This window comes from Ascaphus truei, chromosome 2 (genome assembly GCF_040206685.1).
Source record: "Ascaphus truei isolate aAscTru1 chromosome 2, aAscTru1.hap1, whole genome shotgun sequence".
Lineage (NCBI taxonomy): Eukaryota > Metazoa > Chordata > Amphibia > Anura > Ascaphidae > Ascaphus > Ascaphus truei.
In genome coordinates, this window is record NC_134484.1 from 63,444,153 (window position 1) to 63,462,169 (window position 18,017).

Sequence of the window (18,017 nt, forward strand, 5' to 3'; positions counted from 1 at the left end):
GGGAGAGGTGACTTCACAGCATATTAGACGGGGGCCTTTATTTTAAACCCATATAGCTGCAAAGGGTTTAAAACCTATTTATACAAGTTACCAAAACTTTGGCTGAAAATTCTGTATCCTGTGTTTTAATTCCACGTACTTGTTGCTTTCAGTTCTGCGTGACCGTGACCAGGGCTGCACGTGGGATGATAAAGTTGTTTTTTCTCCTTGAATATTCCAAATATGAATTGCAATGTGTGTGTGAAAACAATAGCATGAGTTTTCCTTATCCCCTTTATTATGTTTCTTTGCAGGCCATTTTAGCTGCAGTGCCACTTAGTCGCCAGTTGTTAGAACACTTTTGCTTGGAAGAGGATTGGTCAACGCATTGCAAAACAGTGTTAATATATTGAGAGAGTAGTGAGATATTGATCGAGTCAGGCTGCCTGTGGATATAACAAATTGTGCTATACTGGTCCAGGCTATTCAGAAGATGCCTTTTACCATAGATGAGCAATACATGTTACACAGAAATGCTTCCCACTGGGCAGAGACATCTCTACATTTCCTTGAGCATCTTAAAACAATTATTTATTATTGCTCAGGCAGTGTCAGCCAGCACTGTACATCATTTTATTTTTAACATGCACTGTTAGCCTCTGTTATAGAGAATGCATGATGTCTGCATTAAATCATTAGACTGCGAACATTACCCATGTAGTCATGTATTTCTGGTAAGCAAGTCACAGTATTTCAAAGCTAATTTGTAGGTCACTGCACATCACTGGAAAAGAGGATTTCACTACCATGTTGTATTGATGCTACACAATCGGCGAGACAATATTCGACACACACAATTGTACCCCAATAGGTACCTGTTACTTTAATTGTACTATTTAAAAAAATATGACATGTAATAGTAAATCATAATGTTTTAGAAAAGCCACCAAAAAGTGCATACGGAATATTGATGCCATGCTAAAGCAAAGGAGCTTTAAACTGGACCCTGAACTTCACATCCAGTGTCTAAAACGTGGCCATTCTTCTCACTCTTTCTGGTGGCCGTGTCTCAAAATCTTTGTTTGATAAACTTAATGGGCAGCAAGTTGGTCAACAGCTTAATAGAAAGATGATACAGTAAGTAAGTGGCACTGCAGGTGAAGCCTGAACTAAACACACATTCATTATGCTTTGCTATTAATTCCCACTCAAATGCTTGGGGCATTGTCAAAAAATAATCCCATTGTATGACCACTGTGATTTATTAATAATAAACTTTGTGAGATTTTCACAATACTTTGTGTTCAGAAATATGTTTGTGATGCTTATATTTTCCGTGCCAAACATATGATCAGTATTGTCTGAAAGAATAGAAGAAAAAAAACTTTTTAAATGTATAGTTGTAAACATTTAACAGATATTGTTCTTTAATTGTTAGACTTTTGTATTGTAAACAGTTTTGTGACATGGTGCTTTTTCATACAGGAATTAATAATTGCAACAAACTCTGAAGTATTATGTTACTTTTAATATATAGGATTATGCATAGCCTGTGTTATTGAAACCAGTGACAAGAGATAGAGATGAACAGCTCTACAAAGAGCCTTAGATGCCTGCATATTAAGGACGGGCTTTGAGAAAAACTTCAAGCAGACAGGTAGTGATATTGACATTTCTATTACTCTGATATATTGCAATCCTCGAGATGAGAGCACACATGCAGTTCTTAATAAAAGTCCTCAATTGTTTTTTTTTCTGATTCTTACAATGAACGTAATTTCTGTTTGTGAATTAAAAAAAAAAAAAAGAAGAATCTGGCATGCTATTATTTCCAAGATGTTTCATCCATTACAAACGTCTCTAAACTAAAAGTCATTCTGAGGCTGATCATGGTTGCTTCTAAGGCACAGTTTCACTGAAGACCAAAGTGAACTTACTGAGTTAATGACTATTCCTTAAAAAAAAGAAGAAAAAAAAAATACTATTAAAAGAAAAAGAGACTTTTAATAGATTTTCAAATCATTTAAAACACGATTCCAAAAAACGCCTTGCGGGCCATTTATTTAAGGGTGTCTTTTGGCATCCGAAGGTGTTTAATGGCATAGCACCATTTCATAAATATGAGCCAACATGCATAGAGAAAAAATATGTTCAACAGAACTAGGATCGAAGACAGAAAAGTCGTGGTATCTATTTCTAGCTGCAGTGACCACTCCAACACTGGAATGGAAACCAGCTACTGTACATTAATGAGCTTCCCAAAAAAATCTCCACTGAAAACACAAGAAATACAATGCAATTAACTCATGAATCTTAAATAAAGCAAGAGAACACAAAAAGGAAGTGAAAACATGAATTGGAAGCTGAAACACAGGGAACTGTTTTTTATTCCAAAATATTTTAGCTGGGAAATATATGAAGATGTACCCCTAGTAAGATGCACCAAATCTGCCTTGATGCCATCTCACCATAAAACTAACAGGGGTGTAACTACATTTCTTGTGCCCCCCAGCAATTTTTTTTAAAAGGCTCACAAATAAAAAACATGAAATAAAACTAGAGTTTTTACCGTGGTACTCTCACACCTCTTTACTCTGAACCCCCTCTACTTCTGCCCTGACTGTCCCCCTCTACCCCGCCTCTATTTCTCTCCCCCCACACTGTACCCTGCTTCCACTTTCTTACCTCCCACCACACACACACAATTCCCCCTCACACACATTCTCACAATAGCCCCACACAATAAAACACACACACAATAACCTAACCCCCAACACATACACACACCTCCCGAAGAATTTTACAGTGCTCAACTGAAGTTTGGGATGACTTCCATCCAGGCAAGGAACCAGGCAGGGGGAGGAGGAATTGGCTGTACAGTGACAGCCCCACATCAAGCAGAAGCCTCAGGCAGCAGAAGCAGGCACAGAACTTGGGCCCGACTTCTGTCCACCACCAGGCCCAACTTCCCGTGTCAGCTGTCAGGGTCCCCCCATGCTCTTAGACTCCCCCACATCACGGGGTTTAGCAGCAAAGTAGTTACTCCACTGCTAACTTAGCTGTTGTGGTAAGAACCCATTGTTATATATGACTAATGGAACGCTGTTTAGAAGGTGATTTGTCAAGTAAGGAAATCTCTATCTTAAATGCGGAGCTACTGACACCTGGTGTTAAAATGAAAGCAAACAAATCAAACACATGACAATAACCGTAGTTATTGTATAATATTTGTACATGAACGTGTTTACCAATTATTTTTGTATCAGATTTTTATTTATACAGTGTCAGCCAATGTAGAGATATTATGTAAGACATATTACAAGGAAGTATAATACAATTCAGCATAAGAGCATAATACATGAAAGCAAGAAGGGTGGGCAGCCGGGTTTGTCCTTTCTTCCATTTAGTAACAAAGGAGGGAGTAGGTGGTATGATAACTTTTATTGTACCAACAAGTAGTTGATATGTAACAACCTTTAAAACATCTCAGGTAACCCGATGAATGACCCTGAGAGGTTCGAAGGCTTGTAACATATCAACGGTACCGTGTAAACAACTTATATATCATAGTGTACTGTGTAAAGAAAAAAAACAGACCACCCAAATCAAGCCCTAAAATTTTACTCACTAGAACATTTAAAAACTTTAACCCACACCAGTTTCTGGCTGATCTCACCAACCGCCCTTGGTACACAAACTTCAATACTCTAGAATAGGGGAACATGCTTTAAACTGGCTTCACTCATACCTATCAAGTAGATCCCAACATGTGTCTATCTCGGGCTCTAACCCTAACCCCTTGGATATCACCTGTGGTGTTATGCAAGGCTCTTATCAGTCTTCATCAACAATTTAACCTACAGCTTGTAGGGAGCTTCAATGCGGAACATGTATGCGGAAGACACAAACGTATATGCAACACAGCCCTAGCTTCTCTGACTTTGCACACATACTTCAATCTGATTTCTTGAGATTTAAAAATTGGATTTCCCAAAACAAACTGTTTTTAAACACTGACAAGACTGTAACAATAGTATTTAGGACCAAGGCTAAATTTCTAAAACTACCAATGATGGAGCTACACATCAAAACTAACTGCAGTACCATCCTAGCCCCTGTTACTAGTTTTATATATGTGGACATATGGTTTGACTCCCATTTAACATTTGGGTTGCTTATTGATACCCTGACATCCAAAGCTATGCCAAACTAGGTGTACTTTATAGGAACAAATCCTCCCTAAGATAGCTGGTCAGAAAGCGCATTGCACAACAGATGCTAATGCCAATTATAGACTTCGGGGACAAAGTCAGCATGTTATAGCACCCCAAACTCACCTTAGCAAACTTGGTAGCCTCTACAACTCATTATGCCGCTTTGTCCTCCAATGTAACTACAACACACATAACTGCGAAATGCTCAAAGAACTAGATTGGTCATCACTTGAGTCTAGGCGCAAAGTAAATCTTTCCTGTCTTGCCTTCAAATACTTTCTGGGAAAGCTCCCCGCCTATCTTGACACACTTCTCAACCCTACCAATAAAAGGTTTCATACCACCTACTCCCTCTCCCTCCTTTATTACTTATACATGAAAGTAAACATTGGGGCAAAGGAGTCCCTACCCTAAAGTGCTTACAATTTAATTATGAACGACAAGCCTATCATATTTGTGAGCTTCGTGAAAAGTGAAAATTGGTGAACGAAGCCGGTTTGGTGATATTATATGTATATTGTCGTGGCAACGTGTCGCCATGTGATGTTGTGGCACCGTGACGTTGTGATTTCAATGAAGGAGGGCTGCTCTCTTACAGAGCTCTGATATGTACTTTAATGCAGAGCATTCTTTTTGAAGTTGCCTATATGTGTTCTTACTTAAGGTTCGTACATTTGACTGGGATTGTTAGAAACATTTATGCAAGTGTTTATCATCCAGTGGACCATCTGACCTAAATGTTCCTTAGGTTTGGTGCCATAGAGGGGTGAGCAGTTCGGAGCCGCGCTGACGCTGAGGCTCACCTGCTGAAATCTGCGCGATTTCATGCCCATGCAGGCGGGCCAGCGGGCGCGATCGGAGGCGGGGGGAGACTGAGGGACGTGGGGCAGTGACGTCGCTGGGCCAATCGCCCACGACGCACCGACGTCAACGTCACGGCGCCGACACGTTGACGCTGCTCCGCGCTGATTGGATGTTTTCAGCCGACAGCACTCTGAAAAACAGCTTGGCTGTCAGCTGAAAAATCCAGCGCCTCAACACGCCTGCGGACGCTCGGGTCAGCCCCCTCTCAAGGCATCCTCATTAAGGATGCAGGGGCTCAGCGCGGAGCATCCGCACGGCTCAGCACAGCCTGTCCTTCTATGGACTCGGCCTTAGACTAACCCAAAGAGTTCCCCAAACAAGTTGGAAAACAAATGATAAGCAATAGAAAAATGGGAATTTACAGTCCCATTCACGGTCACCGTCTTTATGATAACATTATAATTTTATATAAAATATTTCATGAAAACTTAAAAATGTGTTTTATAGAAGCTGTAATGAACTTAACTATAGTATGTGTGTATATATACATATATTTAATGTATGTATGTATATACATACTGGTTAATTGTATATACATATATATACACACATACTATAGTTAAGTTCATTACAGCTTCTATAAAACACATTTTTAAGTTTTCATGAAATATTTTATATAAAATTATAATGTTATCATAAAGACGGTGACCGTGAATGGGACTGTAAATTCCCATTTTTCTATTGCTTATCATTTGTTTTCCAACTTGTTTGGGGAACTCTTTGGGTTAGTCTAAGGCCGAGTCCATAGAAGGACAGGCTGTGCTGAGCCGTGCGGACGCTCCGCGCTGAGCCCCTGCATCCTTAATGAGGATGCCTTGAGAGGGGGCTGACGCGAGCGTCCGCAGGCGTGCTGAGGCGCTGGATTTTTCAGCTGACAGCCAAGCTGTTTTTCAGAGTGCTGTCGGCTGAAAACATCCAATCAGCGCGGAGCAGCGTCAACGTGTCGGCGCCGTGACGTTGACGTCGGTGCGTCGTGGGCGATTGGCCCAGCGACGTCACTGCCCCGCGTCCCTCAGTCTCCCCCCGCCTCCGATCGCGCCCGCTGGCCCGCCTGCATGGGCATGAAATCGCGCAGATTTCAGCAGGCGAGCCTCAGCGTCAGCGCGGCTCCGAACTGCTCACCCCTCTATGGCACCAAACCTAAGGAACATTTAGGTCAGATGGTCCACTGGATGATAAACACTTGCATAAATGTTTCTAACAATCCCAGTCAAATGTACGAACCTTAAGTAAGAACACATATAGGCAACTTCAAAAAGAATGCTCTGCATTAAAGTACATATCAGAGCTCTGTAAGAGAGCAGTCCTCCTTCATTGATATCACAACGTCACGGTGCCACAACATCACATGGCGACACGTTGCCACGACAATGTGCCATCACATGACGCAACAACGTTGTGACGCTGTGGAAGGGCCAGCAGGAAGGTGAAATGCCCGGGCCACATTTCACGTCCAATCTTCCCCTGTCTCACAGGGTATCTTAGGTGTGCTCCTTTTTCTGCACAGGAACCTCTCCCTAATTTATTTGGAGGCCGGTTTGAGGAGATATAGATACAACTGGAGATCCTCCTCCAATCCAATTTTGGATTTTTGCAATCCGGCAGGGGGATTTTGACTTGAATCTGCCTTTTTGAGACTAATCCGCAGCTCAAAAGAGCTGGCCAATTCATGTCGGATTAAGGCAAAAAATTCACCCATCTCTACTAGTCAATCATATCTAAACTAGTAGGTGCACAATATTCTTTTTACCACTGTTAATTTCTCCTTTTTTACAGACTGGTTAATTGTTAAATATGAGTTTGTGAGCAACATTGATCAAAATAAATATATTTTAGGGATTCCTGAAACTGTCATATACTTTTGTCTGATCCATGTTGCAACTTTGGAATTGTTCCAGTAACCTCTGTTATAAGCACATACAAATAGTATGATTCTGTACATTCTATCATGTGTTTAATTGCCGTGTTCATTTCAATTATTACTCTTATATGGAAGAGCCAAACAAGTCTTTGAAATAGTAGGGAGGCAGTTACATGGCTTTCCCTTTTTCACCAAGTGGGACGCCACCTTTAAAATATAAAAGAAAGTACAAATAACTTGCATTTTTGTAAACTGACAGGGGCTATTACTCAACAAGAAAATTATTGTGTTTTGTAAGAAACAATTTCTGCCGCACTGAATATAATCTCATACAGACTTCTGTAGCTGCCAATTTCTCATCCTATCATCCTCTTGAGTTAATTTACTGCCAATTAACCTTGGCATAAGCGGGATTAACGGCTTAACCAATATGTCCACATGACCTGAATTAATTTGTTGTTGTAGGATTGTGACTGCAGTCAAAAAAATAAATAAAGCACATGCAAGTAAAGGTCCTGTACTGGGTTTGGTAGCCATGTTAGAACCAGATTACCTTTGAACATTCAAGCAGTCACTTGTCATAGCCCGAGAAGTGACCGAAGGGAGAAGCGGACAAGCATAAAAAGTCAGAAGATGGTCAAACAGAGATTTCATTCGCTTCCCATTTTTCATTGTTATGGAAACACAAAGAGTGCACGAATGGAAATGTCATTTATTTTTAACTGTATTTATTTTCAAAACTGGGATAAAGCAAAAGAAAGTAATCTACAGTATAACTTGTCCAATTCAATCCATCAAAATAAATTAAATGAAACATACTTGTTTGTTTGTTTCATGAAAAATAATTACGGAAAATACATTCATGATCAAAATGTCATTAAGCTGGGAGCCTTAGATAGGACTGCATTTCTTTAAAGCACTATTTCCCACAGTCCTCCAAATGGAACCGCTTGGTCTCTCAGGTCTGCAGCAGGATCCTGAAGAAGGGCCAGCAGAGACAGAATGTTGCTCGGTGAAGACGTTATAGATGAAAGAAGATTCGATATACCGAAATTTACATCTAGTCTCACAGTACACCGCGGCAATTCATTTAATATTGGAAAGGTTGGAACAGAATAGGTCTGCTGTCATACTGTAACTTGCCATACGATTTTCTGTTCCTGGGAACATCAAAGATATTTATATCTGTACTTCTGCACTTTTTGTTAATGATGTGAAAGAATAAAACTGATATGACGCAACCACCAGATTTGATCAAGAGAACTAATTTCTAAAAAAAAAAGTCATTCAATGGTTTATATATACCAACCAGGTTTACAAGGAGCGTGGAGCAGGGACTAACTTTTTTTCCTCCTGCTTTAAGAGTCATTGATGAATGTTGAGCTATACTTACTTATGTTTCAAAATTAGAGGTCCTATTTGGACAAACTCGTACATCTATCACATATTGTAGATACTATAACAATGATTAGTTCCATGAGCCCACGAATAGGGGCGTAACTACCATTGGTGCAGCAGGTGCAAGGCAACCTTAAGGGTCCTACTGTGTACAGCTAAGTATGAGGTAGCATGATTCTTCAGCTTAGGCGTTGCTCGCAGGGTCCCAAAAATATTCTTGTGCCAGGGCCTCCTTCACTAGTTCTGCCTCTATTCACAGATAAGGGCATTTTCATCATCCGTATACTGGGAGAAAACATGTTCAGTCATTTTTGTACATTTACTGCCAGTCACTGATGTTTCTTCAAGCCTAAAGTATATTATCCTTGTGAATTTGTTGCAAAGATACATTTCTTATTCTAAAGCCGCAGTTCATTACCTGGGCCCCCAGTAAAAAAAAAAAATATTATTTGGGGGTGGGAAGAAATTATGAATATGAATGAAAATGTACAATCCTATAATTCTAGTCCTAGAAAACTTATCTTTGAACAAATTCTGCTAGTAAATACAGCTGTCGGCCCTTAATGTCTAGCAACAATGGTTGTCATCTTCTCTGATGCAATATTGAACCCACTGCAGTGGGGAGTAACTCTCCTTTTGGATGCAAGCAGGTGTCACAGAAAATCAATATGAGAGACCAAACCAGGATCTTTAGTATTTATTGGAAGTTGCTGGCCAATGGTCCCTTCCAACCTATTTCCATATTCTCAGGTCTGCCGCCTCTCTTCTGGTTTCAACACCAAGTGTCAATAAAACTAAAGCAGCGGCTGGCCTGGATTACAATTATAATGGGCAGCAGCAATCATTCTATGCGAGATGGAACTCTTTCCTCCTAGCAATGTCTGAGTTTGTGGGCATGAAACATTTTGAAGGGACAGGCTACACACAAGGTGATGACAGCTCAGCTCTACTTTCAGCTTCTTTTGGCTATGGTGAAAGGATTCTTGTGGCACTTGAAATGTGGTCTCCTCGTTATCATGATTTAGAGCAGCATATCCCCAACCTTACCTGCTGTATTAAAAGTTCAATCCTTCATATGTTACGATATGAATAGCTCACATAACCAGAAATGTCAGAGTATTATAATCAACAGACAGAGCAGCCGACAGTTGTCCAAGGACCGGTGGAGGAAGAGCCAGATCAAACCGCAAGCCCCCCACAGGCCAACAAAGATAATAATAACGACACTGTACATGGCTTCTGGAGAAAAAAAAACCCCATTAATTTACTTCAAAACAAATTCCAAACTCTCACAATAAAAAGTTTCATACTGTTCAATATTTCTCCATTCTTTATCAACAGCCTTACTCCATCCCAAAGCCTGATAATAGTTACATAGTTGATGAGCTTGAAAAAAGACATACGTCCATCAAGTACCTATGCTAAATTGAGACGACAGATACTTTATCCTATATCCGTACTTACTGTATATTGATCCAGAGGAAGGCAAACAAAAAACCCCAATGAAATATACAGTAATCCCATGATATCTCTTAAGGAGAAAAATAAATTCCTTTCCGATTCCAAGAATTGGCAATCAGATAACTCCCTAGATCAACATCCTTCCCATGTTTACTTATTTGGTATATCCCTGTATACCATCCCTTTCTAAAAACATGTACAACCTTTTTTTGAACAAATCTGTTGTATCTTCCATCACAGTCTCCATGGGAAATGAAATAAAGTTGCTCATTATTTTTGTTGGTTCTCACAGCAGAAGTAGACTACTGTATAGCATCCTGGTTGTACTTAAGGGGGCAGTACCCCACATGTTTATTTTCTAAACAACTCTTCATAGTACTGTACATTAGGATGTCTATCAGATCTCTGTGTATTCTATTCCTACTAAATGAACCTAAATCCTAAATTAATATGGATAATAAGTCCTGCTAAATTTAGTAGAGGGTGTGGAGACTTATACGTTAAAATAGTATCACTTGTAGAAGGCCCCTTTTATTGAACAGTGTTATTAATAGGGGGATTTAATGACAATTCCAAGTAGCAAGGCAGGGCAGATGTTATATGATGCAACGAGATAGAAGTTATACTCCACATGTATTTTGCTCGTTATTAAAAAGTGTGTCTTTCGCATTGAAATACAGTACTTTACTGCTTGATAGTGCCACAAAGATCATTACAGAGAGTACATTATGTGATTCCACATGGTTTCATAGTGTAGAAAGCAATGAATTACAGGCTCCAGTACTCATGCAGTGAAGAAGTTAAGCTTAAATGATGGCTAAGTATTTATATCACTAGTACCAGTCATCAAGTCACATAAATCCTGCTGTACGGAGAACCACTGCACTCATAAATGCCTACTTGACCACCCAGTGAACCCACACCTGCTCCCATGCTGTGTATTTCAGACTGTAATGACTCTGTATCCCAGGGAAGAACATGTTTTTAATGCACTTGTCAGGCTCTATTATTTTTCCTTTTATTTTTAGGCTTTTGAACCGTGGTTTTTTGTTAATATAATACAACAAAGTATTTGTATGAAACAGAACAAAATCAAATCAATCTTTTTTTGAAAGTTTGAATACAGTATTTGAAACTCAAATTAAATGTTCTTGTGTGCTCCACACAGCAAATGTGCACTGTAGATCTAAGAGTTACAGTATATTAATAGGATGACCAGAGGTCCCGGATTTGCAGCAAATGTCACGGTTTCCCTACAATTCGTTTAAAATCTTACAAATGTCCTGGTTTTGGAGGCAGCAGCAAAGAAGGAGGGGGGGGGCAGCATTGGCAGGGGTGGGCAGCATCAGCAGGGGTGGGGCCAGCATCAGGAAGGGCAAGGCCAGTAACAGCAAGAACGGAGATGCTCTGCTATGAATTCAGAGAGAGACATGCAGCTACAGAGGGTACCTGTGAGCATGGCAGCTCCTCCTTGCAGAGTGCAGACCCTCCTTTTAGAGCCTGTTCCGGTAGGTGAGTGGCTATGTCTCTGTGCTGTGCAGACCAGTGTGTGCCTGTGTGAGTGTGGTAAAGGTCAATGTGTATCTGTGTGTGTGTGTTTGTGTGTGTGTCTCTGTGAGTGGTGTGCAGGTCAGGGTCTGTCTGTCTCAAGGTTGCTACCTCTCCGGGTTTGATCCGGAGACTACGGGTTTTGGCTACGTATCTCGGCTATGGGTTTACCTTGTAAACCTCTGGATGGTGTCATAGCAACTTGACGCAGCAGGACACCGTGATGTCATGTAGCATCCCGTTGTCAGGTCAACGCGGTGCCATCTGATGCCGCGCAGCAATATTGACATTAGTTGCAGGGGAAGATGCTGGGAGGATGTCGGAAGGATGCCAGAGGATGCCGGGAGACGCAGTCGCTGAAGGTAAGAGCTAAATGTAAAAATGTTATCTCCGTGTTAGCCTTCAGTAGAATGTGGCTACTCTGGTCTGTCTATGTGTGTGAGTATGTATGTATGCTTTTATTTATATAGCGCCATTAATGTACAGTCACGTGAAAAAGAAAGTACACCCTCTTTGAATTCTATGGTTTTACATATCAGGACATAATAACAATAATCTGTTCCTTAGCAGGTCTTAAAATTAGGTAAATACAACCTTAGATGAACAACAACACATGACATATTACACTGTGTCATTATTTATTTAACAAAAATAAAGCCAAAATGGAGAAGCTATGTGTGAAAAACTAAGTATACCTTATGATTCAATAGTTTGTAGAACCACCTTTAGCAGCAATAACTTGAAGTAATCGTTTTCTGTATGACTTTATCAGTCTCTCACATCGTTGTGGAGGAATTTTGGCCCACAACATTGCTTCAGTTCATTGAGGTTTGTGGGCATTTGTTTATGCACAGCTCTCTTAAGGTCCAGCCACAGCATTTCAATCTGGTTGAGGTCTGGACTTTGACTGGGCCATTGCAACACCTTGATTCTTTTCTTTTTCAGCCATTCTGTTGTAGATTTGCTGGTGTTCTTAGGATCATTGTCCTGTTGCATGACCCAATTTCGGCCAAGCTTTAGCTGTCGGACAGATGACCTCACATTTGACTCTAGAATACTTTGGTATACAGAGGAGTTCATGGTCGACTCAATGACTGCAAGGTTCCCAGGTCCTGTGGCTGCAAAAACAAGCCCAAATCATCACCCCTCAACCACTGTGCTTGACAGTTGGTATGAGGTGTTTGTGCTGATATGCTGTGTTTGGTTTTCGCCAAACGTGGCGCTGTGCATTATGGCCAAACATCTCCACTTTGGTCTCGTCTGTCCAAAGGACATTGTTCCAGAAGTCTTGTGGTTTGCTCAGATGCAACTTTGCAAACCTAAGCCGTGCTGCCATGTTTTTTTTTTAGAGAGAAGAGGCTTTCTCCTGGCAACCCTTCCGAACAAACCATACTTGTTCAGTCTTTTTCTAAGTGTACTGTCATGAACTTTAACATTTAACATGCTAACTGAGGCCTGTAGAGTCTGAGATGTAACTCTTGGGTATTTTGCAATTTCTCTGAGCATTGCACGGTCTGACCTTGGGGTGCATTTGCTGGGAAGATTGGCAACTGTCTTGAATGTTTTCCACTTTTGAATAATCTTTCTCACTGTAAAATGATGGACTTTAAATTGTTTGGAAATGGCCTTATAATCCTTCCCAGATTGATGGGCAGCAACAATTGCTTCTCTAAGATCATTGCTGATGTCTTTCCTCCTTGGCATTGTGTTAACACACACCTGAATGCTCCAGACCAGCAAACTGCTAAAACTTCGGCTTTTATAGAGGTGGTCACACTTGCTGATGATCAATTAATCAAGGGTATTTGATTAGCAGCACCTGTCTGTTACTTAGCATCTTAATTCCTATGGAAGCAGTAAGGGTGTACTTAGTTTTTCACAAATAGCTTCTCCATTTTGGCTTTATTTTTGTTAAATAAATCATGACACGGTGTAATATGTCATGTGTTGTTGTTCATCTGAGGTTGTATGTACTTCATTTTTAGACCTGCTAAGGAACAGATGATTGTTATTATGTCCTGATATGTAAAACCATAGAATTCAAAGAGGGCGTACTTTCTTTTTCACATGACTGTACATAGCGTTTCACGGCAGTAATACACAATCATATAAATAACAAATAATATAAATAACACATAATTATGCAGGTCAGTGAGCGTCTGTGTGTGTTTTTAGTTTTCAGTAAATGTCTGCAGGTATCTGTTTCTGGCAAATACATTGTGTGTGTCTGTGGAAAGTGTATGGTTGTTTAATGTGTATTATGTGGTAGACGTATCAGGTGTGTGTGCTTGTGTTTATGGAGAGAATGGGGGGGAAGGGAGAGAGAGAATGAGGGAGAATGAATAATACAGCATAGATGGGGATGCTATTAGACAAATACCATTAAAATATTTCTTTTTTGTGATGTCATTTGCTGTATAAATAATTTTTTAATGTGCACCTGTTTTCATTTTAAAAATCTGGTCACCTTATATATTGGTCCTGGGGATGTGTGCTGTAGATTTGTTACCTTTGGTTTGATACCTTTTAGGAAACCAACAAGAGATATAATATTATGGACAAAGCTTTTAAAACCTCACAGATCTGTTTTCTATTTATAGTTGATTATGGTCTACTGAACTTTCAAGACATGAATGGGGTTTTCTTCATGTATACAATACACTGCATCATGAAGAAGAGACCTGTGAGATTTTGAAAGCGCTGCAATTATAATTGAATCGATGAAGAACTCTTATGTTGGCCCATTAAGCAGCATGGTAAGCTAAGCAATGTTCACTTAGCAACAAATATTGGCGCTGCAATACGAGGAAAACGTAGTTTGATAATGCTGATAATGTATTCTGTTATTTTTAGTGTTTTTTTAATAACTTCTATATCATCATTTATTTTTTAAGTCAATACAAGCTTTACTTAAGGGGGCATCGCAATACTTTACAGTCAGTTTGAGAGCAACTACAATGAAATAAAATGATTATGTTAAACAAGAGACCCACAGGAAAAGCCAGAGGTATAATAATGCATGGTTGCATTAAATGAAGAAATATTATACATTCAGTTTACAGATATGTCATGGACAGTTAGAAATATGATTATGGGCATAAGTACCATTTACAGACAGGATTAAAATTGCGTTATAAGAGGTGGGAAATACCTTCAATGTGTTAGAAGAGGCCCTGTCTCAAGAAGCTTACAATCTATAGGCAGAGTAAGTAGACATTGGGTACAGGGTATGAGAGGGTGCGCTTCTGTAACATTACCAAACAGCAGTAAACAGCGGACATCCTGTGGCTGCCCTTCGCTGCTGCCAAAGGCTCTCACCTTTTGTTGCAAAGCAGATGTAGACTGAAGGGTTTCTGAATGAATTCAGCTAGGCTTTGAAATTCCTTTGTCCAATCATAAACACTGCAGGGGGCCGGGTTGACAAAACCCATAGCAGCAAAAAAATCCAAGATGTTAACCCTTAGCACACTGGTTCTGTGAGGAGGGGAGAAGTTCTTGGGTAACCCTTTCAAACGTCCGCCTTTATGGTGACACAGATGTAACCAGAATCTTGAGAAGTAGAAAGTTTCCAATGCACTGGAGATAAATAATGAGGGAAATCCAACGCAACGCTGCCTCCACATTAGCCCCGCGATCTCCAGGGCTGGTACCTCAAAAGAAGAAAACAGCAAAAACAGGGGTACGCTCGGGTTAGAAAAATATATTATTTAACATGTAAAAAATTCGCCCTTCAATTCATGTAATGTACAGGCACAGCAAAAAAGCATCCCACCCATGAACAATAGCAACCAGCAGCTGTAGAGAGTAGCGGTCTCTGGGTAAATCCTCCAGCAGTGAACTTCCAAACCTCTGGTACAACAGATTTCCGGTTCTAGCTGCGTACCCACACTCGTGGTTGCTGGCACAACGTCTCAGTGCCATGACGTACTATGCAACTGACATCCAATTACCACAACACGTTTCACGAAAGATAGCTTCATCAGGTAATGTGAAGTCAGCTGCACTGAAAACAGACACCCACAGCCGCGATGCAGGGGAGAGGTGCTGACGATGTTAATTCTGTCCACACCTGCTTAGTGGATAGGAGCAATGAATGGGAATGCCAAAGAATAAATCTTTTTTTTTTTTAATCACCTACTCCAGGCTGGCATTAGCCCTATCTTATGTATATAATGTTCTTTATAATGGCTATTATATACATGGGCATGATAAACTAAACCAACATGGAGTAGGTGATAAAACATTACTAATTACTTATTTAACTACATATTAACCCCTTAGTAGCCCAAGTGACCAGCAAATCATGAGTTTAAGGGCTTTAAAGGAGTTAATACTGAACTAAACCTCAGTGCAACAGAACTATTATCAGATTAACATCTCTAAGGTATGTTCCTCTGTTTCTACTAATTAGTCACAACCCCTCTGCCATGTCTGAGGGGTGCCTCACGCCCAGAGGTCCCTGATCTGTGCCCAGTATTTTAGCTTTCCGCTGCCACCAGAGCCTGTGGGGTGGTTTTAGACTTGCATAACCCTTAGGGTCCCCGAGACACAAGTCACAACTAGCCAGACTTGGGAGCTAATAAACTTTAGCTTTATTAAAGGGGGGTACCACAACACATATTCCAACACCCAGTACAGATACAAGAAAAGGGGGAAAATATTAATGAAAATAGCTATTCTCTGTCCTCTAGGATGCTGTTCTGGGCTAAGCAATCCTGGGCTCTTTTAGTCCATGTGAGTGGCTCAATCTGAGCCTAAGGGCTTGACCCCGCTGCCTACTACAGCGTCCGCTGTGGCGGACGCTGCACGGAGGAGATCACTCCCCTCAATGGCGCCGGGCCCGCGGCGAGGGGGGGCCGCAGCGCTGAGGCGAGAGCTGCTCCTGCTCTCAATAGAATTGAGAGCAGGACTCGCGTCGAGCGATACGGCACGCCCCCCGGCGGTTCAGCCAATGAGGGCAAACCTGCCGGGTGACGTCATGGCCGCGCCCCCGTCACTCCCCCGCCACGCCCCCCCGGTCTCTCTTCCTGCAGCTCCCTGCAGACCAGGTAATCGGCTGCACGCGCCGCCAATCTCGCGGGCGCGTGTTGCAGCTGAGTTACCGGGGCCTTAGCCTAAGAAACAGTCCAGGAGATGGTAACAGTCCTCCGGGTACTGTCCTTGAGACCAGAGAACAAAACAGGGAAATTTGCTAATACCCTCCTGGCTACCTAGCCCAATCCATTTGGTAGCCTCTTGGCTACTTGGCTGATGTGGTGGGGACCACTATCCACAGACTGTGGATACCCCCAAAACATCCTCATTCTCTCCCAGGATCACAAAGGGAGATGTGGCTAAGCGCCTCCTGGCCACCTAGCCCTGTGTGCTGGGGACGCCATCCACCTCAGCTGAATGCCGCAAAACATACCTCTGGAGGCCACCGAAGCTTTGCTCTCCAGGCATTTCTCCTCCACAAGATCACTGAGATCCTTCAGCCATGCTGGGATCATCCACGCTGGTCTCTCTTTGATGAGACTCACCCCCACAAACCAGCACACAAATAGGCTCTAGTCAACGCTGCGCACAAAAAACGCTGCTTCCACATGGCCTGGTCAGCTCTCTATCAGGCAGGGATGCAGTTGGGTCTGAGCTATTTGAGGAGGACAATGCTTCAGCTTTGAAATGCAAGTACCCTCAGCCGGGGGTCAGACTTTTCCTGGCTCCCCACAGTTGGCCTAATGTAATTACATTAACAATGCTCACTATAGTCTCTGGAAATGCACAGGTAAATGCCCATACATGAGCTTCCCCTCCCCAGGCTTACAATGACTGATACAGCCCCAGTGCTTACAGCTCTCTCGCAGTGCAAGTCTAGGGATAACCCTTTCTGGTCCAAGAGCATTACCACTGCTTTCCTGTGTTTAAGCACAATACATCACTGTTTTTACACATGGGTATAAAAAGCGTACACAAATACAGGCATACCCCACATTAACGTACGCAATGGTCAGAGCATGAAGCACTACCTTTTTTCCACTTATCGCTGCTTCGGTACAGGTAGGGAGCCGGTATTGCTGGTCAGGACTTGCTGACAAGTGCATGCGTGAGTTGCTGTTTTCCAATTGGGCGAGGGGAATCAGCACGTCACTACTATGGCGGGCTGTAGAGCAGAATAAGTATCCGTACTCGTGAAGTGAGCATACGGACACAGGGGTATGATGCTATGGTATATATGTCCTTACTCGCGAGTGTACATCAAGTGAGTGTCCTTATACCGAGGTATGTCTTTACATGGTGTGACAAAATACCCTTTTTGTCTGAAGGGTTCTTGTCTTGGAACCTTAAAACCCCACTGTCTTTTAGGGTAAAGCACAGTCACAGGACCATCCAGCTCTAGTTTAAAGGCTTTAACTAGACAGCAATTCTCTAGCTATCTCTGGGTGGCTTCCCACTTACCAAACAATAAAACAAATATCATAAAGCAAACCTGATGCAGGCCAGTGCCTGTCTGTAGCATCCAGCTCTCTTAGGCCCCGGACATGTTGCCTGCGTGCTTGCGGAAGCGTGCTGATGCGCGCTCCCGCTCAGCACTGAGCCCCTACAGTCGCAATTAGAGCGGCTTTAGTAGGGGCTCACCTGCGCTTCCATGTGCTTGCGGAAGCGCAGGTCTTAGGGGAATTTAAAATTCCCCCGCTTGCCGGCGAGACAGGCCG